Here is a 27736-nt window from a genome sequence, read left to right as displayed (position 1 = left end):
TAAAGTTTTATCAAATAAACCCCACAACCCGAACTTGTAAAAAAAAATGAGTAAAATAAAGGGAAAAAAATGAATAAAAACCCCCCGAACTTGTAACAAAAATAAAATGAAAAAAATGAATAAAAAACCCCCGAACTTGTAACAAAAATAAAAGGAATAAAATAAATGAAAAAAATAAATATTCAATGAATGAAATAAATGAATAAAAACCACTGCAGAACTTCTAAAACAAAAAGCTGCAACGGTTTTAAAAAATAGCGGTCACACTGCACACGCCTGCCCGATTTGCGCATGCGCACCGATCATCGCACGTGCGCATGCGCAATGCTGTCAAGTTTTTTTTGACATGTTCCTGGCCGCTTGCAGCCGGCGTTATGAAAAGCCGGCTGCTGCGCGGGGATTTGCGCGATCGGGAGCGCCGCGGACAACGGCTCTGCAACCCTCCCGACACCCGCCCACGACTCACCTGTGGGTTTGAAGAACACTGTCCTACGGGAACTCCGGTTTCCTCCCACAGTCCAAAGACGTGCAGGTTAGATGGACTGGACATGATAAATTGCCCTCTGTGACCAAAAAAAGGTTAGGAGGGGTTATTGGGTTACGGGGATAGGGCAAAAGTGAGGGCTTAAGTGGGTCGGTGCAGACTCGATGGGCCGAATGGCTTCCTTTTGCACTGTATGTTCTCTGTTCTATGACAGGAAGTTAGAAAAATGTGGAGCGGTGATTCTGTTCATTAAAGATGACATTAGCACGATAATGAGGGCTGACATACGTTCAGGAAACAGGGATATTTGCAATAAAAGGACTCTGAAAGTGATTGCAGACAGTGTTTACTATATTACATCACCAGTACATGCAGCCCATTGTCTCTACACAAGTTGGATGATGTGTTACATACATTAAATACACAATGGGTTTGGTCTTCATGTAAAGTTATACAAATGTGTAGAAGCTGTTATTATTCCACTTTTAAACTTGTAGCAGGAAGTTAAAGCAATGGCGTAAAATGAGTAAGCAGCAGCAGGAATATTTCTGTCATTCTTTCAAGGGGAAGTTCCATGAAGCTCTGGTTTAACATGGGTTCCTTACACTATTGGATAGACTCCAAAACTGGAAATTTTCCTCACATCCGCAGCCATTTTGATGAAACCTTCTTCACCCCCAGCTTTTTCCATAACTGTAAAGGAAACAAAAGTGTTCCATCACATTTCTGTTGAACTGACAGGATTGGAGGATCGAGGCTTTTTACAGGTACTTAGCCTGGGCACCTCTTTGCCACGGGTAAAGTAGCAGCCTTCTCCCTATGCAGCCAAATTGAAATAAACTCCCCCCGAATCACCACCTTGAGTGCCTCCCATAGTGTGGGGTCCGTGACCTCCTCCGTGTCATTGAGCTCCACATACGCTCGGATGGCATCGCTCAATCGCCCACACACCTCCGCATCCGTCAACAACCCCACATCCAGCCTCCACTGCGGGCCCCCCCCCCCCCTCCCCCCTCCCTCCCACCCACTCCCCTCCAGCCCTGTTGTCCTGTTTACAAGTAACACACTTAAAGGTAGGGGATCAGATGAGGTTGAGGAAAGGATGTGCGGGGCAGATGTTCCACTCGGGACTTAAGACGAGGCGGGCGGGGGGTGGTGGTGCTGGTGAATAAGCAGGTGATGTTCGAGGTGGGGAACATTGTGGCAGACCTGGGTGGGAGGTTAGTGATGGTGAGTGGGAAGCTGGAGGGGTTGTCGGTGGTCCTGGTAAACATTTAGGCCCCAAATTGGGATGATGTAGATTTCATGAGCCGGGTACTGGGGAAGATCCCTGACCTGGACTTGCACTGGTTGATTATGGGGATGGGGGGCGGGAGATTTTAATACGTTTATGGGGCCAGGTTTGGGCCGGTTGAGCCCGAGGTTGGGGAAGGTGTCAGCAGTGGTGAAGGAGCTAAGAGGTTTATTGAGCGTATTAGGGGCGGTGAGGGGGGGGGGGTTGTTGGACCCTTGAAGGTTTGGGAGGCCGAGGGTGAAGGAATGTTCACGTTTTTCCCGGGTTTACGTTTTTGTGGTGGATACTACATTGTTGGCGGGCGTGGTCGACTCGGAGAGAGGTGACCTGATCGAGGTCTTTAAGATTATGAAAGGATTTGATGTGGTCAGTAGAGAGAAAATGTTTCCACTTATGGAGGGGTGTTTGAAACTAGGGGTGATCAATATAAGATAGTCACTAATAAATCCAATCAGAAATTCAGGAGAAACCTCTTTACCCAGAGGAACTGTGGAAAGTGCCACCACGCGGTAATAACACAGATACATTGAAGAGGAATAAGAACATGAGGGTGGTAGAGGCGGGATGTCTCACATCCTTTAAAAAGTACCTGGATGAGCACTTGGCTCGCCATAACATTCAAGGCTATGGGCCAAGTGCTGGCAAGTGGGATTAGTTGGGCAGGTCATGCATGGGTGCAGACCCAATGGGCCGAAGGGTCTCTTCTGTACTGTAGTATTCTGTGATTCTGTCATTGAGGTGCTGCCTGGATCCAGTTCCCGCTGGAGCGTGAGTCTCAATTCATGATGATCTGCTTTAACCTCCAAAGCCTGACCCTCATTAGGGCACAGACTTTCCATCAGGGATTTGAGTAGAAACTGGGGAGGAGGGAGAAGAGGAGTCCAGTTGAGCTTTATGTATTTGCCTCTTTTGACTCCGGTTCCTGTGAAGACCACCCCAATTCCCCATTGTTCAACCATCTCACACCTCACCATCCCTCTGTTAATGACCATCCTCCTGGCTGAAACTAAATAAACAGCTCGGAAGGGTCTACACAAAATAAGAGCTCATGCTGTTGGGGGGGGGGGGGGGGGCACATTAGAATGGATCAAGGATTGATTAGCTAACAGGTTGCAGAGAATTGAAATTATTGGGTTATTTGTGGGTTGACAAGCTGTAACTAGTGAGAGTGCCGGAGGGATCAGTGGTGGGGCCTCAACTATTTGCAATCAACATCATTGATTTGGACAAAGGGGCCGAATGTATGATTTCTAAATTAGCTGATGATACAAAGGTAGATCGGCAACTAAGTTCTCAGAAGCACATACAGGGTCCACAAAGGGATTTAGATAGGTTAAATGATGGGCAAAATCGGCAGATGGAATGTGGAAAATGTGAAGTTATCCATGTTCCCAGTAAGGGATCAGTATTCCTATTTCCTAGATTTTACTGGTGTCCCATTTTAAGGCATACAAGACCAGAATGCACCCCTCCCAACCCCATCACAAAATCCAGATCCAGCTTCATGCTCCAGGGAGGTAGTAGTACCTCCAGAGGGCGCTGTGCCTCAGTAATCCGAGTAATCTGTTGGTATACAGGTTGTTGGATTGCTTTAGGCCGATCTTCCACTGCAGCTCTCGAATATTGGGTTATAGTGGATATAGGCGGATTTGAATTGCTTAGACTCTTGATCAGCAAGGGGGTGAAAGGTTATAATCAAAAGGGTAGGGAGGAATGTGGGGTTGAGGTTACAGTCAGAACAGCCATAATCTTACTGAATTGTGGATCAGGCTTGAGGGGCCAAGAGGCCTAGTCCTGCTTCTAATTCAAATGTTCGTATGGAGGTGGAGAGGCCATTTAATCAGGTATGAAGGTGCCAACTAAGGACTCTGCCACCTTGCTGCCTGTACACCATTGAAGTCTGTGAAGGAAAAGCTCATGGACACCACTGCAATTAATCCAGCAGAAGGCAGGCCTGTCACCAGCATGGTAAGCAAACCTGCGCGTGTTATTTGTGGTCTCACAGGGAAGACCCTGAATCATAGAATCCCTGCAGTGCAGATGGAGGCCATTCAGCCCACCGAGTCTGCACTTATCCTCTGAAAGAGCTCTCTGCCTAAAACCAGCTCCCCTAACCTCTTAACAATACCTAACCTCCACAGCCCCGGACACTGAGGGGCAATTTAGCGTGGCCAATCCACCTAACCTGCACATCTTTGGACTGGTGGAAACCAGAGCACCTGGATGAAACCCACGCAGACACGGGAGAGAACATGAAGACTCCACACAGACAGCTCAAAGGCATTCAGTTCTTGGTCATGGGAAAGGAGGGGGGGGGGAGCCATGGTCACTGAGAGCCACCACTCACCCTTACTGCTGAACCCCACCATCCTCCTCCATTCTGACCATTACAAACATTCCCCCACCAAATGCCTCCCGCCATCACTTACCACCGACCTGCGTTCCTCTTTGATTCTGGTAATTCCGAGAGCACGGGACTTCCCACCACCCACCCATATGTCCTGATCCTGTATAAGGCTTGCCAATGACCAATCAACTGCCTGATTGTCCACTAATTTGGTGGACCTGCTCCAAAGGAAATAATGGGACTCTCTTGCCGTCTCTCCAGCCAGTGAACAAGGCCCTGTCAGCTTCTAAAACTCCGCACAAAATTCTGTAAGGCCCCATCTATTTCTCCCCTTGCCTCCTGTAGTAAGCTGGGATAGATCTCATCCGGCCTCGGGGACTTGTCTACCTTCATGCAATTTAGGATACTCAACGCTTCCTCCTGACGTGTTGACATGCTCAAGAGTGTTCACCACACCTATCCGACCTCAACATTCATTATATCCTTATCCCTGGGAATACCGATACAAACTACTCATTGAGGAGCTGTCTGAGGAGAGGTTGAGTCAGTTAGGATTGTATTCGCTGGAGCTCAGAACAATGAGATGGTTCTCATAGAAACCTATAAGATTCCAACAGGACAAGATCCGTGCAGGTGCAATAAGGTTGTTCTCGAGGGTGGAGGTATCCAGAACCAGGGGTTGCAGCCTGAGGATACGGGGTTAGACCATTTAGGACAGAGATAAGGAGGACATTTCTTCACAGAGAGTGGTCAGCCTGTGGAATTCACTACCACAGAAAGCAGTTGAGCCAAAACATTGTAGGCTGGATTCTCCAATTGGAGTATGTGTCTAGTCTTGAAAACAAAAAGTCAGCGCCGCTCCCACATCGATGCTCTGCCTGGTGGGGGGTAGCAGCCACGCTACGTAAAACCCCCTGCGTTCCCTGCAGATACAGCTGGAGAATTGCGGGATCTGTGGCCGCGCATGCGCATGGCGTCGGCCTGCAGCTGTTGCGCCGTACAACATGGCGCCGGCCGCGCGTGTGGACCCAGCCTGCCAGGCAGTGCCCCACTGTAACCCCCCTCCCCACCCCCAGACCAACCCCCACCAGTACCCCCAGCCCCCGCCAAAGCCCCCCTGGCCAGCGGAGCAGCTCTCCCCCATCTACAACGCAAAGGGATCGGGGAAATTAAGCCACGTACAAGGACAAGCAGGCTGCAGTTTTAATAAACATTGATGGGAAAGCTGTGGCCCAAACATCTTAATACGGAGGAAAAAGGCCATTTCCAGGAACAATAGAACTATCCTGTCAATCACAGTTGCTTGTGAGACAGAGCAGCATCTAAATCAATTGATTGGTGCTGCACCACCTTAGAAACTGTCTCTGCAGCAGCCAGCAACAGCGATGGAACAGCGGTGATCTTCACCGGCCAAAGTATCAGACCAGACTGTCATGAGAATATCACTTTAAGAAGTGATAGTCTGCTAAAGTTACTGCAGTGATGTCAGAGTGAGGGTGGAGCTGAGCTCTGGCTCTGCTTTTTAGTTTTCGCTTTGGAGAAAAGCTTGGGTGTGTCTGTTTTTTTTGGTTTTGTTTCAGTGTTGGAGCTGCAGTCAGCCACAGAAAGTGTAATGTTGTTCTCTCTGCCATGTAAAGACTATGGGCGCGATTCTCCGCTCCCCAGGCCGGGTAGGAGAATCGCGGGAGGGCCGCTCTGGCAACCCCCGCGATTCTCCCACCCCCCCCCCCAAATGGTGTGTCGCGTTTTGCGACAGGCTGCTCGGAGAATCGCGGGTCGTTGTTTTTTCACGGCGACCCGCGATTCTCCGGCCCGAATGGGACGAGCGGCCTGTCGTTCCGACCTGTTCACGCCGGCGGCAACCACACCAGGTCGCTGCCGGCGTGAACATATCACGAAAGGTAAGTTTGGGGCCTGTGGGGGGCGGAGAGGGGATTCAAGCACCACGGCTGTGCTCAGGATGGGACTGGCGCACGATCGGTGCCCACCGATCGTCGGGCCGGCGTCTCCAAGAGACGCACTCTTTCCCTCCACCGCCCCGCAAGATCAAGCCGCCACGTCTTGCGGGGCAGCGGAGGGAGAAGACGGCCAACCGCAGCATGCGGGGTGGAGCCGACCAACCTGCGCATGCGCGGCTGACGTCACTAAGGCGCCGCCAGCGTCAAGGTCCGGCGGCCGAGTTTCACGAAATGCCGCTCCTAGCCCCCCATTGCGGAGAATTCCGCCCTTTCTCTTGGTCATTTGGCAAATTCAGAGTGATAACTGTTCTCAGTAGTGCATTTAAACCAGATGTGCTTCTGTTAAAAGGTTTTTTTTTTTTGTCTTATGGATGTTAAAAGGAAAGTAAGGATTACTTAGTGTTGTATTCTTTGGGGATGTATTGAATTAATGGTTGCTAAGATGTTCACTGTATGTTTTAACACTATGCCCAACACTAAGGGCAATTTTGGACACTAGGGGACAATTTATCATGGCCAATCCATCTAACCTGCACATCTTTGGACTGCCAGAGGAAACCGCAGCAAACCCACGCAGGCACGGGGAGAATGTACAAACACCACACAGACAGTGACCCAAGGCCGGAATTGAACCCGGGCCCCTGGCACTATGAGACAGTAGAGCTAACCACTGTGCCACCGTGCCACCCTTCCAAGCTTTTTGAACACAGTTTTGATCGGTTGGGAGTCTGTGCCAAAGCACAATCAGTTTCACAATAAATCGGCCACTGGCAGCCTTATTGCAGCATGAACTGCAGGAGCGCGATTCCTCTGCTTGAGCAGTAGTCAGCAGGCCGCACTAGAGCCATGATGGGCCCCATACTGCCCCTAGGGTTGCAGATTTCCCATCACTAATCTGTAGGGAGAGCAAACAGAGTTTTTGAGAGGATACAACTCCTCCCTCTCTTCAGCTCTGAGAAAGAGTCACTGCTGCCGCTGTATGTCATGGTGGAGGGATGTGAATGTTTGTGGAAGGGGTTCCTATTAACCGGCTGCTTTGTCTTGGATGTTGGTCGAGCATCTTGAGTATTATTGAAGCTGCATTCATCAGCAAGTGGAGTATATTCCATCACACACCTGACTTGGACAAGCTTTGAGGTAGCTTGAGGTGAGTTACTCATTGCAGGATGCTGAGCCTCTGACCTGCTCTCATAGGCAAAGTATTAATGTGGCTAGTCCACTTCAGTTTCTGGTCAGCAGTAACCCCCAGGATATTGATAGTGGGGGATTTGTCAATGATAATGCCATTGAATGTAAAGGAGTAATGGTTAGATTCTCTTTTGTTGGAGATGGTCACTGTCTGTTACTTGTGTACTGTGAATGTCACTTGCCACTAGTCAGCCCCAGCCTGGATATGTCCCAAGTCTTGTTGCATTTCATGTGAACTGCTTCAGTATCTGAGGAGTTGTGAATGGTTCTGAACATTGTGCAACCATCAGCGAACATCCCCACTTCCAACCTTATGATGGAAGAAAGGCCATTGATTGAGCAGATGAAAATGTTTGGACCCAGGACATTGCCCTGAGGAAGTCCAACAATGATGTCCCATAGCTGAAATGATTGACCTCCAACCACCACAACCTTGTGTTAAGTATGACTCCAACCAGCAGAGAGTTTTTCCCCTGATTCCCATTGACTCCCATTTTGCTAGGAATCATTGACGCCTTACTTGGTCGAATGCTGCCTTGATGTCAAGGACAGTCATTCTCACATCACCTGCAAGGGTTGTGGTCTTTGTGGTGGTCTGCTGTGCTCTCCACTACATGGTCCTTCAGAAGGTGTGACCCTTGAGTAGAGTTGTTGGCTCATTGAGGATAAGCAAAAATATGCAGCAGCAATTCTGTATGCTAATATGTTAGATTGTCCTACCAGCAGATGGCAGTAGAAACTACACCACATGACACTGCAACTTTGTGGAGTCTGAGTGAGGAGTCGGCGTGGACAGTCGTGTATAGTATTAGCTCTCATATTCTAGTTGTTAACGGTTTGCAGTTTGTTAGTAGTATTAGTATTGTTTTCTACCCACATTATTGTAATTTAATAAATCTGAACTACTCACGAACTAGACGTTCTTTGGTGCACTGACTCAATCATTGCAACGCACTAGAACGTAACATGGTACCAGAAGTGGTGATCTACGAATTGAAGATCTGAAGTAAAGAACCTAGGAAACGGTACTACTAAAAAAATCTACTAATCGATGAAAAACTACAAAAGAACACATCTCAACACTCAACTGGTCACCGAAGAAAAAGATGGATAGCTTGAAATCACCACAAAGTCTTCATGTAACTGGCACATAGATGCAAATTGGTGCACTTTCAAGCAGCAGTTTTACTTTGTACGTGGCAGCCTTAGGTCTACAGGCACAGCCTGATGAGTGAAAACTAGCATTGCTGCTCACTGTAGGAGGCACAGGAAATCAAATCTTAAACACATTTGTATTTGAGCGAAAGGCAGATAGTGAGAGCTTTGATGCAATCGTTTAAAATGTTTGATGAGCATTGTACCCCGAAGAAGAACACATCTTTTGAAAGGTACATTTTCAGAACATGCTCGCATCAGAAAGGTGAGTCGATCGACAGTTTTCGAACGGATCTAAAATTAAAGGCTCAGACTTGTAATTTTGCCACGTTAAAATCATCAATGATCAAGGATCAAATCGTATTTGGCATAAAAAATGATAAAGTGCGTGAATGTCTTTTGAGGGAAAATGAACTCCAGCTCGAAGACGCAATAAAAATTTGCCATGCCAGTATGTTAATTGTGTAGAACATCAACACGTTAAACATGAGAAGTTTAAGCACGAAAATTGGGAATGAAGCCGGCACCATAAATGTTGTGTCGCTCCCAAAAGTAAAATGTGGTCTCAACAGCGGTGGCCATTTTAAGTGATTGCCAGACACCACCATTTTGTAAGCAGTTGTGAACCATGGGCACTTACAGAGGCCTTTGGGAAAATCTGTGTGAAGTGCATGGGCAAAAACTACTTTGCCAAGCAATGTTTTTCCAACAAGAAAATCGACTTACAAAAATCCATTAACGCCATTGATGAAACTAATTTAGAGGACACGTTCTTCATTGATGCCGTTTCTAATGCAGACAGGGCCAACCAAGCCAAATCAAGTGAAATGTCTTCTACTAAAATGAGAAGTAGTAATAATGAAGTATCTACTGTAAATAAAGATAACTGGACAGTCTCTGTACTTATAAATCAAATGTTTCTACATGTCAAACTCAACATGGGAGCGGAAAGCGAATCTCATCAGTATCACAGATATTGAAGCAATGAGAATCGAGCTCAAGATTTAACAGACCAGTATTTTAAAAGATTACATAGGTCAACTGATTAATTCTTAGGTGTGTGGGTGCTTGAAGTTCAAGTCAAAGATGAATCTATAAAGTGAAATTTTCAATTGTAGCCACAGATCGTGAATAGTTACTAGGTGTAGAAGCTTGTGAAACACTTCAGTTAGTCAAGAGGATTTATAGTGCTGACTATGCTTTGAATGCACACAGTAGATTGGTGGATTCAATAGTACAAGCATTTCCGGGGATTTTTCAAGGTTTGCGTGTCTTGCCGTTTACTTACCGAATTCAACTAAAGGATAATGCGCAACCCGTAATACATTCTCCTAGGAGAGTGCCAGCACCATTAAGGGATTAATTGAAAGACGAACTTGACAGAATGACGAACCTGGGGGTTAGTAATAAAATCGAAGAACCAACAAATTGGATAAATTAAATAGTGTGTGTTAAGGAATGCAATAACGAAGAAAGAATATGCATGGATCCAGAGACCTCAATGCCAACATCAAACGGGAACACTATCCAATACCAAAATGTGATGAAATAACAAGTGAAACGCCAGGTGCGCGTGCTTCAGTAAACTGGATGCATCGCAGGGTTTTTGGCAACTCAAATTGGATGAAGAGAGTGCACGTATTGTACGTTTAACAATCCATTTGGCGCTTCTGTTTTCTTCAAATGTCTTTTGGGATAATATCCGTATCTGAAATCTTTCACAGGGCAATGGAGCACATTGTGCAAGGTATTCAAGGAGTTTTTGTGTATGTTGACGATATAATAGTACGGGGTTCTATGAAGGAAGAACACAACGACCAACTCATCCAAGCACTGCAGAGTGTTAAGAGGTATGGGCTAAGATTGAACAAAGCCAAGTGTCAATTTGGCATTCAGGAAATTACGTTTCTGGGAGACAGATTGTCTGCTCAAGGCGTACAACCCGATCAAATGAAAATGCAGGCAATAATGAATATGCCACGACCGTCAGACAAGAAAGGAGTTCTGAGGATATTAGGAATGGTCAAGTTTATAGGCAAATTTATCGAATTGACAGTCAAGACAACATGTCTGAGAGGAGTTATCAAGAAGATGAATACTTTGGATGGACAGATAAGCATGAGCAAGAATGGCTTACTCTGAAGACAGCTTTGACAACAGCTCGACCCGACTAAGAAAATGAAAATCTCGACTGATGTGTCGAAGGATGGGTTAGGTGCAGTTTTGTTACAGCAGGGAGACGGAGGGGATTGGAAGCCAGTTGCCTATGCGTCTAGGTCCATGGCCGACTCTGAGTGTCATACACTCAAATTGAGAAGAATGTCTTGGACTAGTGAATGACTTGGTGAGGTTCACAGCTATGTGTGTGACCTACCAACTTTTCTGGTGGGAACGGATCACAGACCATTGGTAGTCATTGTGACGAAAACCTGAGTGAGATGTCACCACCCATCCAGAGAATGATGATGAGCTCCAGTGGCATGATTTTTATCTGATTACACTCCAGGCAAGCACATTGTAGTTGCAGATGCGCTATCAAGAGCTACAGCTGTGCTGAAAGACTATCATATTGAAGATGATGTGCAAATGCATGTCAGTCTGATAACAGCGACCCTGCTGGTGTCTGATGAAAAATCAAAACTAATAGTGGCAGAAACCAAAAAGGATGAAGATCTGCAGATGGTAATCAAGAATCTCAATGAGGGATGGCCAAAAGGGTCATGTTCAAAGTACCACAGCATCAGAGCAGAACTAAGTGTAGCCAATGGATTCCTACTAAGGCAACAAAGAATAATAATACCACAGTCCCTGCGAACCAAAACTTTACAAAAATTCATGAGGGCCACCTCGGATTGAAAAGTGTACAAGGAGAGCACGAGACACAATATATTGGCCAGGGATCAACAATGATATTCAAAGGATGGTGGAGGAATAAGCGACATGTCAAAAATTCCAACAAAGACAAATTAAAGAACCAATGCAGATGGGCGACATAGTACACTTATATGGCAGAATGTATGGATAGACTTGTTTTATCTCGAAGGGAAAGAGTATTTACTGATCGTGGATTATGTTTCCTATTTTCCTGAAGTGGCAGTTATCCAGCTCGTCAGCCAGGTCTGTTATACTGCATACTAAAACTATCTTTGCTCGTCATGGCATTCCACAGGTAGTCATGAGTGACAATGGTCTATGGCGGCACGGTAGCACAAGTGGCTAGCACTGTGGCCTCACAGCACCAGGGTCCCAGGTTTGATTCCTGCTGAGTCACTGTCTGTGCAATGTCTGCATGTTCTCCCCGTGTCTGCGTGGGTTTCCTCCGGGTGCTCCGGTTCCTCCCACAGTCCAAAGACGTACAGGTTAGGTGGATTTGCCATGCTAAATTGCCCTTAGTGATCAAAAAGGTTAGGAGGGGTTATTGGGTTACGGGGATAGGTTGGAAGTGAGAGCTTAAGTGGATCGGTGCAGACACAATGGGCCGAATGGCCTCCTTCTGCACTGTATGTTTCTATGTTTCAGTTGTCTGGAAAGGAGGGAATTTGCGCAGAAGTACGACTTCAAGTATGTCACATCCAGTCCTTTATATCCACAGTCAAATGGAAAGGCAGAGAAAGGTGTGCAGATCGTAAAATAATTGCTTCAAAAATCGATGGACAGCCAGGATGATCCATATCTTGGATTGCTTAGTTATCGAGCATCACCTTTGAGAAATGGTTCGTCATCATCACAATTACTTATGAAAAGGAAGATAAGAAAAACATGGCCATGCCCTTCAAATCAACAAGCAAGTCACAAAATAAAACATCAACTGCAGTCTCGAAAGAGGAAGCAGGAGAGATACTATAACAGGTCAACCAGGTCTCTCCAACCTTTAGAACACAAAATGATATCGTAAGGGTGGAGGATCCTGATGGCTGGCCAAAGTGTGCAAAAGTGACACAGAAGATAGGTCCAAGCTCCGACACAGTCATCACAGAACAAGGACAGGCACTCAGGAGGAACAGAAGAGCTTTGTTAAAAATTTAGCAACCTGTTACTTCACTGTCAGCAGATGATGTGTGTGAAAACTTCTGTCGATCCAAACCAACGCAACCTGAACAAGAATCAAGTGTAGCACCTGAAGATGCACAGAGTAATGCAGTTCCAATAGAGGAATCTTCAGAGCCACTAGAATGTCAAGCAGATTCGGCGGATCAACAAAAGCTTAGAAGGTCAACGAAACATCGAGAGAAGCCTGACGGACTGAATCTGTAGTGGAGACGGTAATTGTAAATAATCAGAATTGTTATGCTGTGCACATCACATGTATAATAATTGGTTTAAATGATGTATACTATATTATGTTAAAATCTAAAGCAAAGTGGGGACCACAAGCAATGTGTAGAAAACAGTATCAACCAGAAAGCAGGGCAGGCATTTTCAAATAAATAAGAACTAAAACTGAGGCAAAACCTTCCTCCATACCCATCATAACTTTTAAATTTCTCCAGAACCTCACACTTACTAAAGATTTGAAGGGCCGTCCCCGATTTTTACCTGATCTTTCACTGAAGTAACATAGCCTGTTTTTACATTAGTTGACAGTTAAATCTTGCAGATCATCATCGATTTCTTCATCTTCTTCAACTTCTTTAGTCGCGTTATCAGATTCAATTGGGAGGAATCCATTCATGCGATCATTGAACTCTTTATCAGTCTAGAAAGTCAAACACATGGACATTCATCAATGAAATGCCTGACCTTTCGTGGAGAATGTGTAGGAGGAGGGTTGATAAGCTCACAGGGCTACATTCTCATCCATTGCTGAGTGAAGAGGCAATGGCACAGGGGTATTATCACTGGACTAATAATTCAGAGGCTCTGGAAGATGGTGGGATTTGAATTCAATTAAAAATAAAACTGGAATTAAAAAGTCTAATGATGACCATTGTCAACTGTGTTGTCCTTTGAGGAAGGAAATCTATTTTCCTTATGGCGCGGTGGCACAGTGGTCAGCACTGCTGCCTCACAGCTCCAAGGACCCGGGTTCAATTCCAGCGTCGGGTGACTGCCTGTGTGAAGTTTGCAGGTTCCCCCTGTGACTGCGTGGGTGTCCTCGGGTGCTCCAGTTTCCTCCCACAGTCCAAAGATGTGAAGGTTAGGTGGATTGGCCATGCTAAAGTGCTCCTTAGTGTCTAAAGGTTGGGTGTGGTTGCTGGGTTACGAAGATAGGGTGGAGGCGTGGGCCTAAGTGGGGTGCTCTTTCCAAGGGCCAGTGCAGACTCTATGGACTAAATGGCCTCTTTCTGCACTGTAAATTCTATGGTTTTATGTGACTCCGGACCGAAGGTGGTTGGTTCTTAAATACCCTCTCAAGGGATGCAAAATAAATGCTAAGTAAATAGACAGATCAAAGTATCAAGCAGCACTGACACCCCATACTCATGTCTAATGTTAAAGGACTTCTGGTAAATGGTCCATCCATTTCTTCACTCTCAAAGTCGGTGCAGGGCTTGAAGGTGATAAGGTATCTCTCAGGTACAACAAACAAAATGGCAGCAGTGATTATGCATTTTGTGCCTCAGTTGTGTGAAATAGTTTCATAATCTTTTGGTAAAATCGTCCAGAGCGCTTTCAGAGTATCACAGTGAGGAGAGTGGATAAAGTCCCCAATTAACTGAATCATCCCGATCAGGAGTCTCTCAGATTCCATCACCAGTCCAGTTTTAATTCCCTGCTCACAGATCAGGCGGCAGTTGGTCTAGAATTGGCCTCAGGACGCTTGGAATTAGAGAGATAATTGGACAGCATTCCCATTTCTGATCATACTGGAAAGTAACTGTTCCACAAAGATCAGGGCTGTGATTTTCTGGGCTGCTTGGCCACGGACCCAGATCCCGTTATGGCCGCTGACTCTTGTGAGAGGGCGATAATGGGATTTTTGCCGCGGGATCTCAGTTTGAGATCGTCCTGTTATGTAATGGATGGACGGAAATGATGGGGGAGATGATACCCCGTGCTGGCGATGATGGGTGGGGGTGTTGGGTCACCCTGATGCCTGCATGGTGTGTAAGGGGTGTGGACAGGGGGGTCACCTGAGTGGTGGGGGGAGTTTACGCTTCTGTCTTCTAGGGTTAAGGTGTTCTCCTTGCTTGCCGGGATTCCGATGTAAATGGCAGGGTGTGGAGGGGAGGCTTTTACTTTGACTTTGAGATCGGGTCACCCCACCAGAGTGACGGTGCAAAACACCAGCCCCGATGTTTTTTTTAAAATCGGACATTGGGCAAAAAATGGATTCAACAGGTCATGAAACCCGTTGTTAGCCTGCCCCATCGGCCCTGCTAGTGTTCCCGCCTAGAACTTAGAATCATAGAAATCCTACAGTGTAGAAGATGACAATTCGGCCCATTGTGTCTGCAATGACACTTTAAAAGAGTACCTACCCAGGCTCAGTTCCCTCCCCTATCCCTTAATCCCACCTAAACTGCGCATTCCTGGATACTAAGGGCAATTTAGCATGGACAATCCACTAACCTGCACATCTTTGGAGTGTGGGAGGAAACCGGAGCACCCGGAGGAAACCATGCAGATACAGGGAGAACGTGCAAGCTCCACACAGACAGTCCCCCCACAGACCTGGGCCACCATGTCACCCCTTGACAGGCCCGTGAGAAATGCAAGTAATTATTGCTAATTTGAATCTCATTTATGGGCAGGAAGCCTGATTCACCTGCTAACCGGGAGTCCTATTGGTGTGAATTGGTGCAAGTCTTGACAAATGGGGAACTGGCGGCTTGCAGTTCAAGGGTTGGCAAGGGGGTGACTACCCTCCCTACATTGCCCCCAGGTTCTTCATAGAAGGTGGAGATCGGGAGCTTGTACTAGGCTGGTGGGCTCAGGTCAGGGATCTTTCCTGACATGGGGGGTTGTTTTCATTCTTCCGATCTGCAGCCTTTAATCCTTTCAACTGTCCATCAGCATGCCAATTTCAAAGAGCTTTGAGATGAAGGTAAAAGTATTCCCTTTATGTGGTGAAACCTTTGAAGTGGCTTTGTTCAATGTTAATTTCATTGCCCTTTATCTTTTTCAAGCCTCTGTGCATGCCCAGAAGCCAAAACGCTTTGAACTGCATTGTTTGCATTCAATTTCAGGGACCATTGCCTTTTAAAACCTTTTAATTGACAGGTGCAGGCACTGTAAAAGGATGGATTACGATGTTATTTATACAGCTCCATAGGGAGCCATTAACTCTGAGGGGTAGTTGCTTTTCTAACTGCAGTTTTTTGATAAAGAGTTATCTCTTTGTTCTGAAGAACTTCCACTAAAGAGCAGGTACCTTGCATGGCAGGTCAGGGTTGCTCCTCGCACCAGCTGGAATCATTCAGTTTCTCACTGGCAGAAGCATTTAATCTTCAATCACACACAATGAATTTGGGTATTAAAAGGAAAGGAGAATTTATCTTGACATAAACATACCTTGGTCTTGTTGAGTTCTCTGTCCAAAGGCAGGTCCAACCCATAGTGCTACAACCTCTACCTTAGGTAGGGCAGGGAGGAAGATCCCAAATTCACCCAGGCCAGAGCAGGGATCAAAACCCTTGTTGTTGGTGTACAGTCAACTACCCCACCCAAAGGAGACCAAGTTGTTCTGGTCCCACACTCATGTCCATGCATGTTGTAGGCTGAAGCTATGAATGGTGATCGTGGAGGCTCCTGCTCTTACCTCCTGCTGTTGACACATGGTGGAAGAATTTATATGTTGATATGGAACCCATTTGGTTGCTGACCCTAACTCTTTCTTGCCCATTAAGACCTGGAATGGAACTTGAACCTTGACACAATACCAAGTCCACAATACCCCCTTATAAATTCGTAAGGGAGGTTGGTTTCTTTGTTATAATGAGGTGCTCTGATGTCACAAACCACAATCACACCTCATTCAGTAATAGCATCACAATAACTCATATCTAGATCCCCCAGACTAGACATCTTGTACACACCAGGTCTCCAAACTGGTTCATTCCCACAGTAACGTGTGTTTCCCCATTGCGTACTCCAAGTTGTGCTGTTCGATGTATTTCACATTGGCCTCCCATATCTTCCTCCTGTACGTCTCTTCTTCCTGAATAAAGTCATGAAGACAGTCAGATTCTAGCATATTTTGTCCTTCATAAAACTGTGCGTTGGCTTTAAGATTCCTGGAGTAAAGCTGAAATAAAAGTTTATAGTTGGGTTTCTATCCTTTATAATGGAGAAGTTACACTTATTCCCTCTTCCCATAGATACAGAAAAATAAACCAATCTCTGAGAGCGTGACATAATTATGGTAGGAGTAAACAGCTGAACAAGATCAACATCTATATTCCTCAACATTGGAACAAACAACAGAAAATAAGATAGCAGTGGGACAAGATAGTTAATGCATTTTATAAATTAAATTTGCATCCCCTATCCCATTAATTTTGGAGCTATGTTCTGATTGGTGAGCGTGATGACAATGCCAATATATGGAAAAAGAGGGTTGGTTTAACTCAGTTGGCTGGACAGCTGGTTTGTGCTGCAGAGCCAGGCAAATGGCATGGGTTCACTTCCCATACCGACTGAGTTAATTCATGAAGGCCTCCACCTCCTCACCCTTGCCCCTCGCCTGAGGTGTGGTGAACCTCGGGTTAAATCACCAACAGTCAGCTCTCTTTCTCAAAGGGGAAAGCAGTCTATGGTCATCTGGGACTATGGCGACTTTACTTTACTTTTATTGAAAGGGGATGGTCCGGAAGCTGCTCAAGGTGTATTATGGGGCGCGATTCAACTAATTGAGAATGAAGTCCCATAACGAGCGTATTTAGATGCCTGTTTCCCGACGCTTGCAGCGCCGAGAAACACATGGCTATACAACGCAGCTTGCATTGTACAAGGGGCCTCAGCGGGAACCCGTGGCCGAGGCCGCACATAGACCCGTTTTGTTCCAGCGAGTGGAGCTCTCCAGTGTAGCGAGAAATTGAGGGGCCGTTTTTAAATGGCGTTCTGATCTTCAAAGCCCCTGAAGCGACCCTCAACCCACCCACCCCAAACACACTATGGGAGGGTCCTTGGCCCTCCATGAAGCCCCCCAACATCCACACAGGATGCCCCCGGGCTGAACATGCTTCTTCAAAAAAAAGCAGTACAACCTGGCAGTGCCTATGTCAGCTGGCAGTGCCACCTATGCACTATGGCAGTGGCAGGCTGACACCCCTGGTGACATTGCCATGCTGGCACAGCCAATGTATCAGGCTGGCACTGCTAAGGTGCCTAGGTGGCACCAGCAGTGCCAGGTCACCACCCTGCCCCAAGGGCATGCAACTGGGAGCTTCCAATCCCCTGGGAGACCCCACAAGTGCCTTCCGTCTGGTCCCATTTGTGGAGACCAGTACCAAACTGCACTCACCCGAGATTTTCAAGGCAAAGGGCTAACTCACAAAGCCTCAGCTACCCGAGAATCTGCACATTAAAGTGAGACTAGCTGTCTTGCTTTAATATGTAGTTTACCAAAACGTGATCCCACCCACAATGGGCAGGATTTACGTCACAGCGTCTCGCGAGTTCGCATTAGATCTTGTGAGGCCTTGCGAGCCGGGTACATCCTGGGAGCGGGGTCTCTCGGCATTCATCAGCCATGCTGCGTCGTGTGAGCTGCTTTTGAGATACAGTGTGGCAATTGGATCGCGCCCATGGTTTTTACAGTAGCTTCAGCAGGGGTCTAGTAAACTGAGTTACACCAAAGGCTTAAATTTAATGCCATCCCTGACGTGAGTTTGGTGGCAAGATGGTTTTTAAAATCGGTGGGAATCCCTCTGTCTTTCCGTCTAAACCCCAGTTACATCTGGGTAGGAACACTCATGAACAGTCTTCTGACCCCAATGCCTATTCAACCACATAAGTGGGCCAATTAAAGGCCTCAACCCATCACCACTGGCAGTCACCCAGTGGTAGACAGGGGTCCACCATGCAGGAAGCCCGTGAAGCAAACCTTGTTGCGGTTGATGACAGGCTTCCAGGAATGTGTCACTCATCAAGTCACGCAGCATCGATGGGATGGGGGCCCCACTGGGAGTCACACCTTTTCCCTTGCTGCGAGGTCATCTCTCCTCCCCAGCCCACTGTTACTCACCTGTGACCTGTAACCTTTTAAAACTTCACTTACAGGATGAAGAGATCGCTGGCAGTGACAGTGTTGATTGTCCATCCCTAATTGCCCTTGAGAAGGTGGTGTGGAACTGCCTTTTTGAAATACAGTAGTCTATGTGGTGTAGGTAGACCCAAGGTGCAAGTTAGGATCGGGAGGTCCAGGTTTTTGACCCAGCAACAGTGAACGAATGGTGATATATTTCAAATCACCTTGGGAGGGCTCATCACTGGCAGCAGCACCACCTGCCCAGTGGCGCTACGGGTGCACACCTGCCAGCCTCTTATAGGCCTTCAGAAATTGGGTGACGGTGGTCTCTCACCAGCTCGCCAGCCGATGGTTCATTGTCATCTACATTAAATTCTTCCATAAGTCTCTACGTTTCACTGTGAGATCTGTCAGCTATGTGTTGGAGTTAAAGATGGGGAGAATTGCCATGGAATGATGTTTTCTATTTCACTGCAACATATCCATTCCACCCAACAAAGAGCCCTCCTCTACCATGTTAACTTCAATTACGAATTGTCAATATTTAGCAAATGTGTGGAATCCCTTCCCCCTCACAGTGAGCTGAATGTTTGGAATCGGCTCCACACTAGGACAAATTCCCCTTTTACCTCGGTGTACTGCTTCTCATTTTGTGATTTCCAGCTCTTCCAGTCTTCATCCAGTTTTGAATCAAATGTGTGTCCTGAAGCTACAACCAGAATCGACAGCAGCACACAGCCCAGAAACAGAGAGAGCTTCTGTGGACAACCTAATGGAGCAAAACCAATGGCATCAGACATGGAGTGGACAATATTCACAATTACTGGGAAAATAGCTGTTTGGCTAGATAGATAGATAGAGAAATACAGCACAGAACAGGCCCTTCGGCCCACGATGTTGTGCCGAACTTTTGTCCTAGGTTAATCATAGAATTTTGGACACTAAGGGCAATTTTTCATGGCCAATCCACCTAACCTGCACATCTTTGGACTGTGGGAGGAAACCGGAGTACCCGGAGGAAACCCACGCAGTCACGGGAGGATGTGCAGACTCCACACAGACAGTGACCCAAGTCGAAATCAAACTTGGGACCCTGGAGCTGTGAAGCAATTGTGTTATCCACAATGCTACCGTGCTGCCCTTAAGAAGAAGTTAATCTACACTCTATTATTCTACCCTAATCCATGTACCTATCCAATAGCCGCTTGAAGGTCCCTAACGTTTCCGACTCAACTACTTCCACAGGCAGTGCATTCCATGCCCCCACTACTCTCTGGGTAAAGAACCTACCTCTGACATCCCCTCTATATCTTCCACCATTTATCTTAATTTATGTTCCCCTTGTAATGGTGTGTTCCACCCGAGTAAAAAGTCTCTGACTTCTACTCTATCTATTCCCCTGATCATCTTATAAACCTCTATCAAGTTGCCCCTCATCCTTCTCCGTTCTAATGAGAAAAGGCCTAGCACCCCAACCTTTCTCGTGTGACCTACTCTCCATTCCAGGCAACATCCTGGTAAATCTCCTTTGCACCTTTTCCAAGCTTCCACATCCTTCCTAAAATGAGGTGACCAGAACTGCCACACAGTACTCCAAATGGACCTGACCAAGGTTTTGTACAGCTGCATCATCACTCACGGCTCTTAAATTCAATCCCTCTGCTAATGAACGCTAGCACACCATAGGCCTTCTTCACAGCTCTATCCACTGAGTGGCAACTTCAAAGATCTATGAAAATAGACCCCAAGATCTCTGTGCTCCTCCACATTGCCAAGAACCCTACCGTTACCATGTATTCCGCATTCATATTTGTCCTTCCAAAATGGACAACCTCACACTTGTCAGGGTTAAACTCCATCTGCCACTTCTCAGCCCAGCTCTGCATCATATCTATGTCTCTTTGAAGCCGACAACAGCCCTCCTCACTATCCACAACTCCACCAATCTCGTATCATCTGCAAATTACTGACCCACAGATATCCTGCAAATATTATCCTGCTCAATCAATTGCAGTCACCTTTTTGCATTTGAGCTTAATTGAACAGATATTTCATGCTCATTGTCAGTGGATGGAATATTCCTGCCATTAAGTCTATTGAATTAAAATTAATCAATATTTAGGACTAAGTGTTGTGAAGAACAGAAAACTTGTGGAATTAATTTAAATTGTGCTGATGTGGTGTCTGTGCTCAGTACTAAACATTCTAGCCTCAATCAGGAAGGTAATATCTAAAATGAAAATCACCATAGTCTCAAGGAGAGAGAGAGCTGACTGGTGGTGATTTAACCTAAGAGTCACACATCTCAGGCGAGAGGCAAGGTTGAGAAAGCAGGGCCTCTGGTAACATCAGATGTTACAGGCATTAAACTTGTGCTGTTGGTGTCAGTTCTGCATCAGGAGTCAGCTGCCCAGTAAACTGAGCTAACCTTCTTCCCAGTGTCCTAAAGTACCATTGTAGTTATTATGTCACGGGGTTAGTGTGGTGATATGCATCACTGTAAATACGCAAGGGGTTAATGTAAATACACTGGGACTAAATAAACACTAGAGGGAGCACCTGAGACATTGTGACACACAGACATTCAACCAATAGGTCAATAAGATAGGACACGCCCAACGGGCAGTCAAGACACACACACAGAGGTGACACTACCACAAGGGGGCTACCCATATAAAGGACAGGGCACACATGTTCTTTCTATTTCCATAGGCAACACTCAGAGAGACAGAGGCAGATCAGGAAAGCATCACACCCACCGCATGGATTAGAGCAGACTGATTAGTTAGATTGAGTTACTATAGTTAGATTAGCAGGAGAGTCAAACTCAAGTAGGAGAATTGTTAAGTGTTCAATAAATGTGTTAAACCTATCTCCAAGTCTGAACCTTCCTTTGTCAGAATGTACATCAAGGAAGCAGCTTATGCTACGTCAAGAAGCATAACAGTTAGTACTGCAGAAACTTATACTGAAAATCCAACAAATGTTTGTTCAAATTTGACCAGGGTTTATTTTCTGTATCTGCAAATAAAAGATAATTGTGCTTTCAGAAGTGATTGACTGGAGAATTATCTAATTAACTCCATTCTGGTCAGGAAAGCTGGTGTAACATTACGCAACCATTAAAGTGCCAACAAATGTCACTGGAGAAGGGACAAAAAAGATTGATTAGAATGATGCCAAAACTGAGAGGTTACTCAGAACAAGAAATATCGATTAAGCTGGGACTATTTTCTCTTGAAAAGAGAAGCCTAACGGGTAACCTGATGGATGGCCTCCAGATTATGAAAAGGTTTGATAGCATGGAGATAAATATAAATATAAGATATTCACTAAAAATCGGATGGAGCTTTCAGGGGCGACGTCTCTATCAGCAGAGTGGTTGGAATGAGGGAATCGCCGTTAGAATAGGAAGCAGGAAGTATAAGGGTAAACTCGATAAACAGATGACGAAAAGAGGAACTGGATGAAAAGCTGATGGGATGTGATAAAGAGAGGTGGGAGGAGGTTCGTGTGGAGCATAGATACACTGATTGGCATGAGGGGTGGCATGGTCAGTCCGGGAGGGGGGCTTGGGTCGAACAGGGAGGGGGGGGGGGGGGGGGGGGAGGGGGAGGATTTGGAAGGGGACGTTTGGTTGGGCCGGGACTGTGGGTGGTGGGCTGGGTCCCCTGTGGGGTCATGTGCGTTGGGAGTGTTCCACGCAAGGCTGGATTTCGGTTTTTCTGGCGTTAGAAGTGATTTTTGTTTCCTCTAACTTATTCAGAGTAAATATCAAGTTAGAACTGGCAGAGCCATCCAAAGTTAGTGATTTACACACTTCTTGTCAGATGGCTCCCAGCCCATTGTAATTGTCCAGAGGTAGTTAGCACTTCTGGATAATTGCCAGGTAAGCCCTTACATGGCAACTTCCTATAAGGATTTCCCAGCGCATTATTGGGGTTCCCCCTAAATGTGACTCTGGGTGGCACGGTAGCACAGTGGTTAGCACTGTTGCTTCACAGCACCAGGGTCCCAGGTTCAATTCCCGTTTTGGGTCACTGTCTGTGCGGAGTCTGCACATTCTCCATGTGTCTGCGTGGGTTTCCTCCGGGTGCTCCAGTTTCCTCCCACAAGCCCCAAAAGACATGCTTGTTAGGTGAATCGGACATTCTGATTTCCCTCAGTGTACCCGAAGAGGCTCCAGAGTGTGGTGACCTGGGGATATTCACAGTAACTTAATTGCAGCGTTAATGTAAGCTGACTTGTGAGAATAAAGATTATTATTCTAAAGGAAGTTGTGGGCCATTGTAATACTTGTAAATTTGACATTGCCAAGAACGTCTTGATTTAGTTTCCCTTTCCTCCAATTATTTTTACAAATTTGTCATTTTGTTGGCCATTTACCTTTCACCTTGGTTTCTCTGTTTAAAAATAAATCCCCCTTGTGCTCTCACTCTGCCAATTTCTAATGTACAGCATTGAGCAGAAGCATGGACTGGAGCAGCCGTATCACACTCTGGCTGTACATGCAGGGCAGAGGCTGGGTATTCTGAGACAGTGTTTCACCTCCTGACCATTCAGTCTCTCCAAAATCTCCAAGCTCCAAGTCAGGAGTGTGATGGAATCATCACCACTCGCCTGAAGGTGCAGCCCACAACAACACAACACCATCCAGGTCGGAGCATTTTCACTTGATTGGTGCTCCTGCTCGGAGACTCAGTTTCTCCTGTACCGTCTACCATACTACAGCTGCAGTATGTACTATCTACAGGATGTACTGCAGCAAATTAACAAGGTTATTTCTTCCTTACAAACTCTAACACCAAGGACAAAAGCAGCAGTGTATTGGGCACAACTCCAGCTCCACATTCCTCTCCACGTCACACACCATCTGATTTGGATATATATGCTGCTCTCTCGTCAATTGTCATGGGAATTCCTACTGAAGGGCATTGTGGGAGCACCTTCACTACAAGGACTGCAGCAGTTTAAACAGAAGGTTCTCCACCAGATTCTCAAAGTAGCGAGGGACAGCTAGCTATAAATGCCAACCTTACTGCATCAATCACAATCTGAAAATAATATTTAAAATATAGCACAGAGGAGGAGTTAATTAACTTGGTGATTCCAAACATGTTCAACACTTTCCCAGAATACTGAAACCGGTTAGTTTATCCCCCGTCCATCTGGAGTACACACAAAATGGGAACTGAACCCATCGCATTCCACCCGATTAATCAATGAATACTGGAAAGAACGAGACAGAAACTTTGTATTAACAAACTCACCTTGGAGAGATCCTCCGAGCAGCTCGACTGAATGGCGGGTGTCCTCCCACATTATATACACACACAGCCTCCCAGGACCCATCCCTGCAGATCTATGGACACATCATTGATTGGGAAATGGAGAACAGTAATGAACAAATGATGTGGGATTGTCTCGTGACTCTCAGAATGTTGCTAAAGAGTCAAATTCCTCTTTTAATTATTTTTGATTAATTTTCTGTTTGTCTCGACCACTGGGTGTCACCTGAGGTTTTTAGAAGCCAATGATGTCAGTGATTCTGTCCATTCTCCCTGCTGTGTTCCAAACACGTTTTGCTGTGTGTTGAGACCAGGATGATGGAATGTGAGTGAGCTGAGTGTGTGCACCCACTCCAGAGTCAGCTCACTACACAACAGGCACACACAGCAGACAGATTTACAGGAACCACAGGTCTAAAATGTAATTTTGTTTCTTTTCTGAATTTTACATTAACGGTAGGAAAGGCGCCAGCGGTCGGACGGGAGGGTTTTGTGCACAGTTTTGGGTTCGAGTCGGTGCAGAGGTTTGTTGAGGTTTTATTGTAACCAACGTCTTCTTGTCTTGCCATCTTTGAACATAGAATTTACAGCGCTGAAGGAGGCCATTCGGCCCATCGAGTCTGCACCGGCTCGTGGAAAGAGCACCCTACCAAAGGTCAACACCTCCACCCTATCCCATAACCCATTAACCCCACCCAACACTAAGGGCAATTTTGGACACTAAAGCAATTTATCATGACCAATCCACCTAACGTGCACATCTTTGGACTGTGGGAGGAACCAGAGCACCCGGAGGAAACCCACGCAGACACGGGGAGGATGTGCAGTCTGCGCACAGACGGTGACCCAAGCCGGAATCGAACCTGGACCCTGGAGCTGTGAAGCCATTGTGCTGTCCACAATGCTACCGTGCTGCCCCTGCTTCTCCTACAAAGCGTAAGCTGCCTTTCACATAACTAATAAGCTCTGCATTTTCTCTCGTGGTTTGATCCAATGAGGAATGCCCAAAACATGCACAAAAGGAACAGGAGTAGGCCATTCAATCCCTCAATCCGGTTCTGCCGTTTGATAGGATCACGACTGATCTGTGTGTGTTTCGAATTCCAAATTCCTTTCAACTCCCGATAACTTGATTTCCTTGTCAGTGCAGGAACAATGTGAGCCGGCGCAGGAACAATGGGCCAAATGGCCTCCTTCTGCCACTCTAATATATGGGATTTACTTATTTCACCTGTCACTTATCATCCACTCTTGAAAGTACCATAGTCCCAAGGAAACATGGGAGGCTGGATTCTCTGCCCCGCCACATTTCTGCCCCGACCCACCAGCGGGATTCTCCGTTACAACGGCCAGTTATGGGGTTTCCCATTGTGGGGCAGCCCCATGCCATCGGGAAAACCCTGGGTGCCGGCAAAACGGAGAATCACGCCGGCGGAGAATCCCGCTCAGGCTGTTTTCCCCTTTTGAGAGAGAGCTGATTAGTGGTGATTTAACCTGATGGTCACCACACCTCAGGCAAGGGGCGAGGTTGAGAAGGTGGGGCCTTCATGAATAACCTCAGCCGGGTACAGGAATTGAATCCGCACTATTTGCCTTGCTCTGTATCATGAAACAGCCATCCAGCCAACTGTGCTACCCAACCCCGAGTAGAATATTAACTCCCCATTGTCACTTTCTGTAGGTCACAACTGATTATACTTGCTCTTTTCCTTTATAAATACCTGTAGAAACTCTGCTATCCATTTTTTTTTTATGTTTAGCTTCCTCTCATATTCGAGGGTGGAATTCAACCAAAGAACTTCAAGGGCCCGATTCTCTGGCCTTGTTAAGTTCTCACTCAAGCGTAGCAAGGCCGGTGAATAGTGGGAGGGATCCGCACCAGGCGCCAAACAGTTTGCGATATAACCAGCATGGTCCCATAGGTGAAATCGGGATCCTGCCTTAGCGTGACGAGAAACCAGTTATCACCACTCAAGCCCCATTTCCATACAATTAATGAGCGACCCATACCCAACGGCCTCCTGTCATTCAGCTGCCACCCAAGCAAGTACTCACACTGGCGCCGATTAGTACTCCTTGTGAAAAACGTTAACCTGGCAGAAGGCTTCTGTGGGGAGCCGAGGAGGTGAGTAGCCATCTTTGCTCACAGGCAAAGAGCCCGGGGGGCACTGGGCTTGCCACCCCAGTGCTCAATGGGGTGGTCGGGGACCATCTGCTGGGGGGGGGGGACATTCTGTAGGGGTGGGCTGCCATGGGGATGTGGGGTGCTGGGGGGGGGGGGGGGGGGGCAACCACTTGCGGCTACACCATGCCAACCCCTGGATCGTTTACCCATTCCGGGGCAACCCCAGTCCCTGCCTGCCTGCCCCAATGACCACTCATAACCACCACCAACTGTCGAGGCCTCTGGTTGCGTTGCTGAAGGCTATCGCTGATAGGGAATTGGAAATCGTGGTTAAGTGGGCATTTCTGAGATGCCAAGTGGATTTCATTGGATAGGCGGACCATATACCATGTGGGAGTCATTGATAGTATCCCAACCGCACCTTGATGCATGGACACTGTGCTTGAACACTGTGGGAGATAACACCACAATGTAACATCAGAACACCCAGAGGTTGGGATACAGCTCCGGGGACCTGTCTGTGGCTGGATGGGTGAGCGCCATGGAAGAGGGGCGGGGATGCCTGGAGAGATGGGCAAAGGTCATTGTCGGAGAAAGTGACAGAGACATCAGAATTATTTTGCGAAAAGGTGTTTAATGTGACCTGGTGGTGCCGCCACAGCCCCCCCCCCACCCCCCCTCTCCCCACCCCCACGCCTTCCCCCGGTGCCTGTTGTGCTGGAAAGATAACAGACAGACTCCGATACAGACTTAGTTACTATTTGAATTCCGTGAACTCTCCTGGAACTGCCCTATGTGCGACTGTCCTGTTGTACGTCTTACTACCAACTGCGTAAGTCAGATGTCACATGACCGATGTCTGACACCACCAACTGGTTGGAGGCAACATTGCTAACTATGTACAATATTATTCAGAGGCATACAACTACCGGCGACACATCCACTGCAAGATGCCATCTCATCAGGGTGGTGGAACTCGGGGAAGCTGGTGGTCACCGTCACCACTCCATGGGATGGGTCCGACTTGGCACCGGCACCCGTCCTGAGATCCAGTAGACCCCCGACTGCTGCCTCACCTGGGGCTCCTGCTTTCATCAGCGTTGTAGTGCTCACCAGGTTGTGCCCCAGAAGCTTGTCCAGGGAGGGAGGATGACAGCTGTGTTGCATCCTCAGAGGTCTTCTTCGAGGTGTTCCCCTCGGAGTCAGGATAGGGGGCCACCCAGGATGGGCTGGTGCTGTCCGCTGGAGAAACTGTGGGAGAATGGACATGTGGTCAGTGGGAGGGATGGGTCAGTCAGTAAGGCAGTAACAACTCATATTGGACAGGTCTCCCGCGTGGAGCCTGGTGGTTCCTCACCTCTGTGGCGTCCATCAGCCTCCGTGTGGGTGACCGATCAGTCCTTGGCCACCCGTCACCTCCAGGGCCCACTCCTGGCGAGGTAGAGATGGTTAGCAGTTTCAAATTCCTAGGGGTGCACATCACCATAAATCTATCCTGGTCCACTCACGTCGACGCTATCACCAAGAAAGCACAACAGCGCCTATACTTCCTCAGGAAACTAAGGAAATTCGGCATGTCCACATTAACCCTTACCAACTTTTACAGATGTACTATAGAAAGCATCCTGTCGGGCTACATCACAGCCTGGTATGGCAACTGCTCGGCCCAGGACCGCAAGGAAGTTCAGAGAGTCGTGAATACCGCCCAGTCCATCACACAAACCTGTCTCCCATCCATGGACTCCATCTACACCTCCCGCTGCCA

At 47.0% G+C, this 27736-nt stretch overlaps 1 protein-coding gene and 1 long non-coding RNA gene across 2 annotated transcripts in view; one reads left to right on the top strand and one right to left on the bottom strand.

The window, feature by feature from the left end:
• The window catches only part of LOC119952927, a 1042551-nt gene that overhangs the window by 270725 nt on the left and 744090 nt on the right, over positions 1-27736 (top strand).
• Positions 826-27736, bottom strand: LOC119953608. Its single transcript, XR_005458056.1, has 6 exons — positions 27725-27736; positions 23829-23855; positions 19188-19327; positions 16406-16527; positions 12963-13122; positions 826-1177 (listed from the first exon to the last, which is right to left on the bottom strand). It is a non-coding gene; the product is annotated as an uncharacterized LOC119953608 (long non-coding RNA).

Source organism: Scyliorhinus canicula, chromosome 18 (assembly GCF_902713615.1).
Source record: "Scyliorhinus canicula chromosome 18, sScyCan1.1, whole genome shotgun sequence".
NCBI classification, from domain to species: Eukaryota; Metazoa; Chordata; class Chondrichthyes; order Carcharhiniformes; family Scyliorhinidae; genus Scyliorhinus; species Scyliorhinus canicula.
The sequence above is the reverse complement of the archived record's forward strand: the minus strand, read 5'-3'. Positions and strand labels throughout refer to the sequence as shown.